The sequence below is a fragment of the Spea bombifrons genome, chromosome 5, assembly GCF_027358695.1.
Source record: "Spea bombifrons isolate aSpeBom1 chromosome 5, aSpeBom1.2.pri, whole genome shotgun sequence".
In the NCBI taxonomy this organism is placed as follows: domain Eukaryota; kingdom Metazoa; phylum Chordata; class Amphibia; order Anura; family Pelobatidae; genus Spea; species Spea bombifrons.
In genome coordinates this window covers 38,086,055-38,099,868 of record NC_071091.1, presented here as the reverse complement: position 1 = coordinate 38,099,868, position 13,814 = coordinate 38,086,055, and the positions used below count along the sequence as shown (strand labels likewise).

At 44.2% G+C, this 13,814-nt stretch overlaps 1 protein-coding gene across 1 annotated transcript in view; it reads left to right on the top strand.

The window, feature by feature from the left end:
• Positions 1–13,814, top strand: part of BBS9 (Bardet-Biedl syndrome 9) — a 220,222-nt gene that overhangs the window by 99,925 nt on the left and 106,483 nt on the right. The window lies entirely within an intron of this gene.

The following is a 13,814-nucleotide window of genomic DNA, read 5'->3' as shown; positions in this document are numbered from 1 at the left end:
GTTTACCAATTATCATGTAGGGTATAATTGATATGTCTTAAAAAAGTAACAACCAATACTACAACATCCATAAAGGCAATTGTGTACAGTCATTGGAAGGTTTATATGTGTAAGTGTGGCAGAATTTATTTTTTAGAGGAACACTTTATATCCTGATTTGAACTCTTCAAGATCATGTGTATTTTAATATTTTGTAGCCTAGCTCTGCAGGATCTCAGGTTTATATACATTTTTAATTGTTTTAAATTGAAATGATGCAGTAATCCTAATCATTATCCTTAATTTAACACATTTGCTTTTCATAATAATATCCAGTTAACTGTCTGTATCCCCACCCATATGTTTCTGGATTATTTTATATTAACTTCTTTATGTGGATTTCATTTCAATCTGATTTCTTCAACTCCAAGCACCTCATTAAAAATGTAAAGTTATGAAGTATTTTTATTATTACAACATAGACATCCAAACCTTTTGTTCCAGTATGGAATTATCTAGACACATCTGTCTAAATTTTAAAGTGCTTTTAGCAATATGATTTTATTTTGGAAAACCATCTTCTGCTGTTCCGCCAACGCAAGCAAGTGAAGCTTTGTGGAATTTCTTGGCTTTTCTTTTTCCATAGAGGTCCAAGAAAGCAAACCATACTTCCCCCTCCTCCAAAATAAATAACACTGATGTTTTTAAGCACTTAGACTGAAAGAAGTGCCTGCTGAGAGAAACCAAACCTGCCAATTGATCACGAGGTGAACAATAGGCAAGGACACATTGGTGCACCTTGTTTCAACCAAATTTTTTTTTGAAGACTGCAAGTGGTTCTGGAATGTTTCCTGTGGAACAATGAGTCAATTTAGTTTAATAAATACATTGGTTTAAGGAACATATTTATTAAGCTTCTGGATTTAAAATACACTTGTGGGTATTCCAGGAAACACGGACAAGAGCTCAAAGAATGTTAGTAAAATGACTGACATAATGGCATAATAATGATTTGTCTTTTGTAAATACTAATAGCTATTTTCTAATAGCTAATATACTATCTGTTTGATCCAATTCCATATTTTATAGTCATTTTCGTAAGTGATTGTGACATGCACTTTAAGTAATCATTTTCTGTTTGACTTTATCAGTCATTCATGTTGTGGTCCACTCTTCTTTCCAACTTTGCTTCACTTTATTGAGGTTTGGAGGCATTTCTCTTAAGGTCCTGCCACAGCATTTGAATCAGGTTAAGGTCTGGACTTTGACTGGCCCATTGGAACACCTTGATTCCTTTCTTTTTGAAGGATTTGCTGGAGTGCTTGGAATCATTGCCCTGTTCCGTGTCCCAATTTAGGCCAAAGTTTAGCTATTGGACAGATGGCCTCACATTCGATTTTAGAATACTTTGGTATACAGAGGAGTTCATGATCGATTCGATGATTGCAAGGTTCCCAGGTCCTGTGGCTACAAAACAAGCTCAAATAGTTACCTCTCCACCACTGTGTTGACAGAGGTGTATATGTTGATATATGCTGTGTTTGGTTTTTGCCAAATGTGGCACTGTGTATTATGGCCAAACATCTTCACTTTGGTCTCTTCTGTCCAAAGGACATTGTTCCAGTCTTGTGGTTTGTTCAAATGCTAATTTGCAAACGTAAGCTGTGCTGCCATGTTCTTTTTACAAAGAAGAGGCTTTCCTGCATTTCCAAACAAATGACACTTGTTCAGTCTTTGTCTAATTGTACTGTCTAACTAACCGAGGCCTGTAGAGTTTGAGGTGTAACTCCCCGGGTTTTTTGTAATTTCTCTGAGCATTGCACAATCTGACCTTGGGGTGAATTTCCTGGGACCTCCACTCCTGGGAAGATTGGCTAATGTCGTGAATGTTTTCCACTTTTGAATGCTCTTTCTCACCGTAGATTGATAGACTTTAAATTTTTTGGAAATTGCCTTATAAGCCTTCCCAGATTGATTGGCAACAACAATTGCTTCTCTAAGATCATTGCTGATGTATTACCTCCTTGGCATTGTGTTAACACCTGAATGCTCCAAGCCAGAAAACTGCTAAAACATTGGCTTTTGTAGAGGTGGTCACACTTGCTGATAATCAATAAACCCCTTGACGACAATTGACAGTCCGGGCACGTCATGCAAAAACATTCAGTTAGTGACAGTTGATGTGCCAGGACCGCCATGGCCTATGTTCGCTTTATGCACCCAAACGTTGTTGCTGTAATGCCTCGATGTTGAGGCATTCAGCAACACATGAGATCGGCATCAGGGGCCATATCTGCCCCCCGGGGTGGGGATGAAAATGCACTGTATGGCCCGTTATCTTGAACAATTCAATTGCAAACAAACTGAAATCTTTGAGGGGGGACCCCCCCCAAAAAACTCACAATAACCTGGTTGCATAAGTGTACACACCCTCTTATAACTGGGGCTGTGGCTGTCTGTGGGCTCCTGCGGAAGTCTGCGAGTGAGAGATCTGCAGTTCAGGTAAGAGGGTGGGGGTGGGTGTATGAGCAATTATGCGTGATTAAGGGAATGAACATGAGTATGAGTATATGAATGAGTGAATGAATGTTTGTGAATGTGTGATAGCATGGATGTGTAAGTGTGTGTGTGTGGGGGGGGTAGCATTGCATAGGGAGGCTGTAATTACATATAAAATAATTATACAAAGTCCAATAGTATACTACTGCACACCAACCAATTGCTTGCAGCCTGGTGCTTGGTAGCCCAGCAGAGTAACATACAACAATACACAAGTAGTTACCAGCACTTAGGTCTTCTTTTTAAATATTGCAATGATGCTCTATTAGGGTTATATATATATATTGTTATTGAATTTTTATATCATGCCCAGGCAACCAGTACATGCTAGAGCATGGTAGGAGTGTGATTGATGTTAACAATTTTATATATATATATTGGTGGATTATTTATCATCCATCCCTCGCCCCAAGTTACATGCTAATTTTAAACAAATGTGCACTATATGTATACTGAAGGTTAGTCTTTTGTTAAATGTTCCTTTTGTTTTGTTTTTTCTCTTCTCTGCTTCCTATGGCATTAGAACTGAATCCTGAAGGTAAGGATAATATGTGAAGGATTTTCCCTGTTATTTTTCTTCCCTCAAGTGATGCAGAAAAAGTTAGATTGGGAGAGTTCTGATGACGTTACCTAACAGTGCATTTTGTTAATAATGTGTATGCTGGGGTATAAGGATGAGCAGGGGCAGATCCAGAGTCTGATCTCACACAAACATACCCAGATACTCAAACTAACACAACTAGTCACACGCATACTAACATACTCAAAGACACGTGTTCATATACTAACATACCCCCCTACAAACACTATCACAAACGTACCCCCACACATACTAACACACCCAGACAAAGAGACATGCTAAGACACTAAAATACCCACACACACACTACTGTCCCAGACAAAGACACGTGTTCACACACTATAATGCCCACATACATGCACTAACATACCCAGGCAAACAAGACAAACATACCCTGACACATACACATGTTCACAAACTGAAATACCCACAAGCACTCACACTAACATACCCACACGTTCACACGTTAACATACCCAGACACCCACATGCAAATATACCCAAAGAAACATTTACACAATAAAATGTTTACACAATAAAAATACCTAGACACATTTTCACTAAAATACCCAAAGACACATGTTTACACGCTAACCTATCCACAGATCCACATGCTAACATACCCAGGCAGACGCACATATCTACATACAGTCGTGGCCAAAAGTTTTGAGAATATTTTGAGAAGTATTGGTCTTCACAAAGTTTGCTGCTTCATTGTTCTTAGATATTTTTGTCAGATATTACTATGGTATACTGAAGTATAATTACAAGAATTTCATAAGTGTCAAAGGCTTTTATTGAGAATTACATTAAGCTTATGCAAAGAGTCAATATTTGCAGTGTTGACCCTTCTTTTTCAAGACCTCTGCAATCCACCCTGGCATACTGTCAATTAACTTCTGGTAACCCCAGTCCTCAGCAGTCCAATCCCTGTATCTTTTACAGAATATCAGTCTGTCCCTGATGTTTTTCCTGGTTAGAAGGGGCTTCTTGGCTGCCCTTCTTGACACCAGGCCATCCTCCAGAATTCTTCGCCTCCTGAGCAAGCTTTGCACTGGTGGCGCTACGATCCCGTAGCTGAATCTGCTTTAGGAGACGTTCCCGGCACTTGCTCTGACTCATCTCTTGATGATACGATAAATGGTTGATTTAGGTGCAATCTTACTAGCAGCAATATCCCTGCCTGTGAAGCTGCTTTTGTGCAAAGCAATGATGACAGCACATGTTTTGCATTAGCCTGTAGTTGATGGATGGGCTGTGATTAGTTAACCAACGCCTGGTCCTCCAACAGCTACGTTGCAGCATCTCGTGGCTGTGACGCTGTACCGAAAGTGACGAGTCGGAAGTGATGTCTCAAACACAGCGCTGCAGGGGACCTGGATGCTCCTCTCTGGTAGCCGGTGGGCGTCTGTGCAATGAGTGCAAACAACCTCCCCTTCTGCCGGCACTTCCACTGGGGCTTCTATGATAGAGCACCGGCGTCACATGACCTTCCGGTGCTCAGTCATAGAAGCTCCGGCGAAAGTGCCGGCCAGCAGCAGAGGTTTGTCTACACGCACCGCGCAGATGTTCACCAGCTGCCCCTACTGTGCTGGTTCTGGTATATTTCCATGTTTGTGCAGGTTACATTTTATGTGGTAAATAGGTGTTGCCATAGGATATTGGAGGTTCATGAAGCAGTTTTTGTTCATTGTTGGTGCGTGTTATTTAGGATAAGTTCCCAGGTCACGTGGTTTGTGTATGTATATTTGTTGCTTTAGGTCTCCCAGTACTACTACAATAGGTCCCCTTTACCATGTCTCCTCTCAAGCAGTTACCAAGTCGACCGCCACCTTAGGTACTGCTTTTTCCTCTTGTTGCTAACTGAGGTACTCTGGTTTTATCTCACTGTCTGCTTTACCCATACCACAAAATTTTAGATTGTCGGCGTGTCAGTTCCTGTCATTAAAGCCTGGACCCCTCTTCCTAAATTTGAAGGAACAGGTAATTCAGTGGGGTTTTTAGCCTTAAAGTGTCAGTTAGGAGGCAATTTTCTCTATTACCAGGATCTCTTTTCGTAACCGCATAGGTAGTCCACCTCCTTGAACTAGTCAGTTCCCCATCCCGAGGTAATCTCCCCTCCTCATTTGGAGGTTTAACTATTAGTTAAACCTCCTTTCTACATTTTCGTCCTGCTCTATCACAGAGCTCGGTTAGCTATGGAATTAGTATCAGATATAGGTCCGGGGGCCTGTGGTATCTGACTAGGTTCCTTTTATATATTTATAGATCTGTCGTACCAATTCGAACAAGAGTATAGGTCCTCCATTCCCCACTCACCCGCTCCTGGGCCACAATCTAGTTCTGTGGAGGGACATGCTCACCTCACTAGTGGCATCAGTCTTCCCCATTCAAGAGAGGTTAGCTAATTTGGAAGCCTCCCCTTCCTTCCCTACAGGCCCTGCCTAATTCTCAACCTACCCCTTCTGGGCTCTAGTAAAATGGAAGCCAGCTTGCCTATTGTAAAGCTTCAAAGACTCCAAGATAATATCCAGGTTTTTATCCCTTGTAGGTCATCTAAATTTTGCTATGTGAATAATTCCCCAAGGCGGGTCATTTATCTCCCATCTCCTATCTCAGTATCCCATTGACCAATGTATGTGGGCTAGGTTCCATAGAACATGGAATGGACGTTCCATGTTTATTTCCCAACCCAGTTTTTCTTCCCCAGGGCATTTTACAGATGCCACTACCTCCCTAGGGTTTTCTGCTATTTGTCAGGATCAATGGATAGCTGAGGAATGGCCTTTTCAGATTTATGACATTCCCCACTTTAATAACACCTCGGCGTTGTTTGAAATGTATCCTGTTGTTGCGGCTGTCTGGGGCAGTACAGTAACCTTTTTTACAAATAATATAGCTACTGCCGAAATTGTCAATAAAGGCAGGTCATCCTCAGTTCACATTATGTGGTTTATGTATAAACTTACCTGGTTATCTGTGTATCACAAGTTCTCCATTGTATGAATATAGCTACTGACTCTCCGGATTTCAACTAGCTCACTTTAACCTAGAAAAGCATCTTGACACAGCCCAAGACAAGGGCATTGTCCAGCAACACCGCAACCACGATAGAGCCTGGTCCCTATTTTGTAGATTCATACAATCGATTCCTCTCTCCAATGTTTATTCAATTAGCACTCTCCTATTCATTTGCCCCTACCACAAATGTTAAGGCTGTAGTTGTGGGAGGGGCTGTGGTTTTTTAACCAATGCCTGGTCCTCCCGCAGCTATGCTGCAGTGTCTCGTGGTTGCCCTCCCTTGACCCCCCTGCCTTGTTTTTTGCTTTTCTCTTCCTTTGTCTGTCCTTTCTTTCATTTTACCTGGTACGTCTGTTTTGGCATACCTCAGACCGAATGGACCCTTTATATCTATATTTCTCAGTTCCACTAATCCTATTGATTTGCCCCTACCACAACCATGGTTAACAGAGGAATAACAACAATTTCAGGCACCACTCTCATTTTAAAGCTTCCAGTCTGTTGTTCTAACTCAATCAGTATAACAGAGTGATCTCCAGCCTTGTTCACGTCAACACTCTCACCTCTGTTAACGAGAGAATCACTGACGTGATGTCAGCTGGTCCTTTTGAGGCAGGGCTGAAATGTTTTTTGGGATTAAGTTTATTGGCATGGCAAAGAGGGACTTTGCAATTGATTGCAATTCATATGATCACTCTTCATAACATTCTGGAGTATAAGGCGAATTGCCATCCTCTAAACTGAGGCAGCAGACTTTGTGTTTAATATTTGTGTCATTCTCAAAACTTTTGATTGTAGATACATACCCAGACACATACTAACATAAAGACACACACACTACAATCCCAAGGCAGGCACACACTAACATGCATACGCAGGCAGGCACACAAGCAGACCCTGCCTACTCCTGGAAGTAATCAGGACTTACCTCTTTATCCCAGAACATTCCTCCGCCTGTTAAGGGGGGGGGTTTGTTATATTGCCCTGTTGCCCCCCCCGATCCACCCATTAGAATGCACCTGTCTTCAAGAAAATTGTTTATCTTCCCTCTAGAAGTTGTTTGTTTGCAAAACTGGGAGATGAACGTTGAGTTCCATATTTCAACTCACTAACTTAAACATGTATTGTGAAGCAGTAATATACATTCTATTTTACCTTCATTATGACATACATTGTTTGCAGATCAGCAGGGCCACCATTCCTTTCTTAGCGAAAACCTCCTTCCGTTGATGACTCTGCTCTGCTAGGCCTGATGTAACTCCTCCCCTTGCACTGTTTTCCTAATAATATGAAAGTAATAATCAGTTCGATCTCCTAGTTCTTTTTTTTCTGTCTCATTCTGAGATGGAGCTGGTGAGTTTCATCATTGCCATTACAAGAACATATAACTGATGGCACTCTAACAGCCATACACCAGATGGTGCTATAGTTTTATATGTATTGTCTCTTGCATAAATCTGTTTATTTTCTAATCAGATTGTATAAAACTCCAGTCAGCATCAGCTGCAAAAATACAGCTTTGGAATGTGAAAGCCACTACAGAATGATCCACAATATAAATAACACATATTGGCTTTAAAAAGTGATACATATATACACCGATCAGCCATAACATTATGACCACTGACAGGTGAAGTGAAAGACACTGATATAATGTCTTGCTATAATGGCACCTGTCATTGTGTGCGATATATGAAGCAGCAAGTGAACATTTCATTCTCAAAGTTGATGTGTTAGAAGCAGGAAAACGGGCAAGCATAATTATCTGTGTGATTTTGACAAGGGCCAAATTGTAATGACTAGACGACTGGGTCAAAGCACCTCCAGAACTACAGCTCTTGTGGGGTGTTCCCGGTCTGCAGTGGTCTGTACCTATCAAAAGTGGTAAAAGGAGGGAAAAGCCATGAACCAGCGACAGGGTCATGGGCGGCCAAGGCTCATTAATGCACCTGGGGGAGTGAAGATTTTTTATGTATAATCCCTAATTGGGAAGCCGTGCGCACCGCTGAGAAGGGGGGGTAGGGAGGGAGAGGGTAGATAGTGGGAAGGGGGTAGGGAGAGAGAGGGTAGATAGTGAGAAGGGGGTAGGGAGAGAGAGGGTAGATGGTGAGAAGGGGGTAGGGAGAGAGAGGGTAGATGGTGAGAAGGGGGTAGGGAGAGAGAGGGTAGATGGTGAGAAGGGGGAAGGGAGAGAGAGGGTAGATGGTGAGAAGGGGGTAGGGAGAGAGAGGGTAGATGGTGAGAAGGAGGGTAGGGAGAGAGAGGGTAGATGGTGGGAAGGGGGGTAGGGAGAGAGGGTAGATGGTGGGAAGGGGGGTAGGGAGAGAGGGTAGATGGTAAGAAGGGAGGTAGGGAGAGAGGGTAGATGGTAAGAAGGGAGGTAGGGAGAGAGGGTAGATGGTGAGAAGGGAGGTAGGGAGAGAGGGTAGATGGTGAGAAGGGGGGTAGGGAGAGGGCAGATGGTGAGAAGGGGGTAGGGAGAGGGTAGATGGTGAGAAGGGGATAGGGAGAGGGTAGATAGTGAGAAGGGGGGGTAGGGGGAGAGAGTAGATAGTGAGAAGGGGGGGTAGGGAGAGGGTAGATAGTGAGAAGGGGGGGTAGGTAGAGGGTAGATAGTGAGAAGGGGTAGGGAGAGGGTAGATAGTGAGAAAGGGGGTAGGGGAGGGTAGATAGTGAGAATGGGGGGGTAGGGAGAGGGTAGATAGTGAGAAGGGGGAGAGGGGTTGGGGGGGCCCTTAACAGATTCTCACACCGGGCCCTGAGGCTTCTAGTTTCGCCCCTGACACTAAGTATTAAAAAAATCAGGTTCAGACCGTATTCATTAATATAAGAATATACAAATAGATATTTTCTTTATTAAACATCATCTTCCAAAGTTAGTATCTCTTAATTATGTTTAATTCTGGGTTGTTCAGTTCCTTATCACTGGTGCTGGTATAGAGAAGAGAAAGAGACTGCAGTATAAATATTGCTTGTTCACACAAGTAAACCTTATTGTACTAATAGTTCTAGAAGATGTCTGATAGTTATTCCTTTTAGCTTTTTTGTTTTTAAAGTAACCAAGTAAGGTTCAGCCTATGGAAAGCTTTTAGAAATGTTCTCCACATAATTTGTCAAAATATTTGTTTTTACAAATTATGGTTAGTGATACATTTTAAACTTGTCTTTTAACTTTTATATACAAACGTATCTACATACTAGTATTTAACAACAAATTCATTAAATTAATTGAAACAGAACTGTGGCCTTCCAGTCTGTCATATTATATATCACAAGGTTGATTTAGTTATATTTCCTGTTCATTTTTTGTCAGTCTTTAAACTCCCATAATATTAACATTTTATATTAAAAAACAAACAAACGGACTTCCGGGAGGCGGGCTCTTGAGATGGCCGCTTTTTAGCTGTGCTCCCTGAGTGCTAATAATATCCTCATCCATCCACGCTTTCAAGACGATAACTTTCAGCCAGCTCATCATCGCTGTTGTGGGCTTGTTCTCTGGCGTTGGATCGTGGCTTTATTTGATCCGCTGCACTCGCTACTATACTCCCCGGGAGCCGTGTGCGGACCGCACGTGCTAGGCCTGGAGTGAGGCGTTACCTCTACTCTGCCGTTTGGCTCCAGCCCCACGGTTGGGGCCGTCTCCGCTTACTGCCTCCTGCCCTTCCGTGACCCCTTCGTACAGCTGTGGAGTCCCCGTATCGGGAGGAGTGGGTTTGGCCCGGCGAACTTACCTGCATCAGGGCTTGTGGTACGTACAACGGCCGATACCCTCCTGTGGCGTGCGCTGACCCTGCTGTGGCCCTCGTGCAGACCGACGGGCTGGGGCTCTCTGTCGTCCCGGCGGTGCATCCGCTTGTCTCCGGAGGATTGGCACTGACGGCTACACCACATCCCTTCTGCTGCTGCTCACCAACGCGCTGCACCGTACGGTGTCATTTCTGGCGGCTGACCTCAGTGTCTGGTCAGGTAGGCCCCGGCAGTGCACCTGCAGGGCTTGTTTCGTTTTATTCTTGTTTGGCCTAGTTGCCCCTTATTTTTTGTTTATATTACGACCTGGCATTAGTTAGATGGGGGTACGGGTGGGTCTTAGTTAGGTTGGGTGGTGGGGTTTGGGACTTGGGCTTTGCCACATATGGATCATCTCCACGTGTTGCGCCATTGAGTGGATCTGTGACTCCTACTACTCTCCTGCAAACGGGACTTTATGCTACCTGTGTGTTGCTGCACCTTGCATCTAGTTAGATAGGGGTTCTGGGTGGGCTATAGTTAGGTTGGGTGGCTGGGTTGGGTTTGGGTTTTTCTGGTTTTTTTATTTATTTATTTATTTTTTTGAGTGGCTTTGGCCCGACTTGGAGGTGGTGTGCGTCGCATGTGGAGGAGAGCTACGATAGGCGTCAAAAGCGCAAGGGCCTACATCAGTGTGACCGTCCACGGACCACTTTTTTCTTTTCGTCTTGCCAATTAGTTAGTTTATGGGTTAAGGTGGGCACTAGTCAGGTGGGGAGGCGGGCTTTGGGCTTCTTTATTTACTTTTTTTCTGGGGTTTGTGTTTAGCTTTTCCTTTTCTCTGCTGTTGTGATACGCTCACTGTTTTTGTGATATATCAGTACATGTATATTTGCTCGGGTATCTCATCCCACCAAATATTCTGTGCATAGATTGTGGTTTTGTGTCATATCCTCTTGTGTTATTCTATTCTTTCCTACTCTTGGGGGTGAGTTCCTCACGGCCCTTATCTGCTCATGGAGAAGTATATGGATCCACCATCTAAATTGTCCACCAGACAAAGCAAGGCGAGAGACAAATCTACATCGACTTTCAAACCGGTGCCACCTTCTGGGTCGGGTTCCACTGTAGCGGAGGGCCACTCCGTGACCGATGCCTCCTCAAAAGACCCGCTGACGGCTCAAGACCTTGTTGGTGTCATATCTCCACTCTTAGATGCAAAGCTTGAGAAACTGTCTGATTCCATCAATGCCGTTCTTGCTGAGTTGGTCTCTCAGGGAAAAAGGATCACTTCTCTGGAATCCAGGGTCTCCGACATAGAGGATGGGAACGTCTCCATGTCTGCATCCCTCCGCTCACAGGATCATCTACTCACGTCCTTACAAGACCGCATTGACGACCTCGAAAACCGCAGTAGACGCAATAACTTGCGTCTGGTTGGCCTGCCTGAGGAGGTTAAGGGCACAGCGCTACACGACCTTGTAACGACCTGGCTACCAAAGTCTTTGGGCCTGGTGCTTCCTCAGGGTGAATTGGTCATCGAGAGAGTACATCGCATCGGTCAACCACCAGTTTCTGCCACGTCTCGTCCTAGGGCGGTGATTTTTCGGGTCCTCAACTATACTGACAAGGTGAAGGTCCTGGACGCGTATAGAAAGGTCACGGCTCTTTTTTATCACAAGCACAAGCTGTTACTTTTCCAAGATTTTTCTGCAGCGGTAACGGTCAAACGACGCCAGTTCTCCGAAATCTGCACGGAACTTTACAACAAGCGGGTGAAATTCGCTCTTCTCTATCCCGCTAAGCTCAGGATTACCCATGAGGGGCAGGCCTACTTTTTTGACACCCCTATGGCGGCCAAAGAATTTCTTCGCGCTGGATCCAGATCTTCTCCCCCTCCGGATGATAGTTCGGCGGTGCCTGAGGCCTCCCCCCCTTCTCCTTCTCGCTCTCGCCCTGCTTCTATGCCTCGCTCCTCTCCGCCTGTCTCCCCTAGGGCTCGAGATCTCTGAAATCCATTGGTATTTGGATATGTATCCTCTGGTTTACCTTTATTGGTTATTGTACACTGTTTTGTTACTCCTCGATTATTCTTATTTTTTTGGTTACTCTGTTGTGTTTCTAGGCACAAAATTCAATGTGCCGAGTTTCGGTTTATTAAAAAAAAAGAAAAAATGGGAGAAGCATAGCACATTCCAACTGGTGATGTACGGTTTTATTTTCTACTTCGTCCGCTGGGCACTTGGGGGGGCTGGCTGGGACCCTCCTGGGCCGCCATTTCCAGGTTCCTTTTCTGTTTTATCTTTTCCTCAGCGGGGCATCGGGTAGCCCCCTGGCCTCGTTGTTATTGTAGTTATGGTGCAATCTGATAATAGCTGTGATGTGCCTTCTTCCTTACGGATTGTTTCATGGAATGTTGAAGGCTTAAATACCCCTGTTAAGCGTAAAAAGGTACTTACCCATCTCAAACGAATGCACCCAGACGTTATTTACCTCCAAGAAACCCATTGGTGTGACCGTGTTAAAAATGAGCTGAAGGCTCCGTGGCTTCGAGCTTGTTATTCTGCCATGTATACTAAGAAATCTAGGGGTGCCACCATTCTCCTCTCTAAAAGGTTGCCCTTTGTTATTGAGTCCGAGATTGCTGACCCGGAGGGACGCTACATTATTCTTAAGGTTAATTTGTTTAATGAATCTTTTACTTTTGTTAATTTATACGCCCCTAATTCTGATCAGCCCGCTTTTCTGGCCAAACTTTACTCACTGTTGCTGGAGATTTCGGCCCCTAACGTCATTCTGGGGGGTGATTTCAATTTAGTGGCCAACGTTTCCCTAGATGTGTCTGGCCCTTCCTCTCGCCCTATCGGGCTCTCCTCCCTACCCGTGTTGGATCTCCTTCATTTGCGGGATGCCTGGAGATTTCTTAATCCGACGGACAAACAATATACGTTCTACTCCCACCCCCATAACTCCTTCTCCAGGCTGGATTACCTGTTCTTACCGGTGTCGTTTTTGCACAGGTTGAAGGGTGCCCACATAGGCCAAATAGTGATCTCTGATCATGCCCCTATCTGGATGGATGTCTGTCTAGCTTCCCCGTATCAGGTGTCCCGTAATTGGAGGTTTCCTAATTATTTGTACACTTCTGAAGCGTTTAAACAATTCCTGATTGCGAAGTGGAATGATTATGTCGATGATAACCATGAACATCTTGACGACCCTGATTTGTTTTGGGGTGCTTCTAAGCCAGTTCTGAGAGGGCATATCATTGCCTATGTTGTGCGACGCAGGAGAGAGGCTGAAGCTAAACTAGTCCAACTTACTGACGATCTTTCCAGGGCGTATATTGCCCATAAAACCCACCTTAGTCCAGATACCCTGAAAACATATAAAGAGATTAAATCCCTCTACGATGCCTGGGTTACTGAAAAGGCGCAGCTTTCTTATAATTATACTCGTATTACTTTTTTCCGTTGGGGCAATAGGTCTGGCAAGCTTCTGGGCAATCTTATCCGTCACTCTAAATCTAAATATCATGCTGTAACCAGGCTTCAGGATTCTTCTCATTCGGTCGAGACCGACCCTGTTAAAATCACTCACCTCTTTGCTGATTACTTTGAGGATTTTTATTCTTCCGAACCTAATGACCCTGATGAGGCGCTTCAAATGTTTCGGCGGGCTGATATTCCAAAACTGTCAGCTGCGGACCGTGAGCGTTTAACTAAACCGTTCACCCCGTCTGAGATAGCCGCTGCTATCAAGTCCCTTCCTAATGGCAAGTCCCCTGGCCCGGATGGCCTGGGAGCTGAATATTATAAACTTCTCTCTACGTATCTACCGGCACACCTTGCTGATGTTTATAATGGATTTCTGCAGGGGAAGGTCCCCCCGAGGGATTTCACGGCCTCCCGTATCATAGTCCTTCCCAAGCCACACAGGGACCCTGC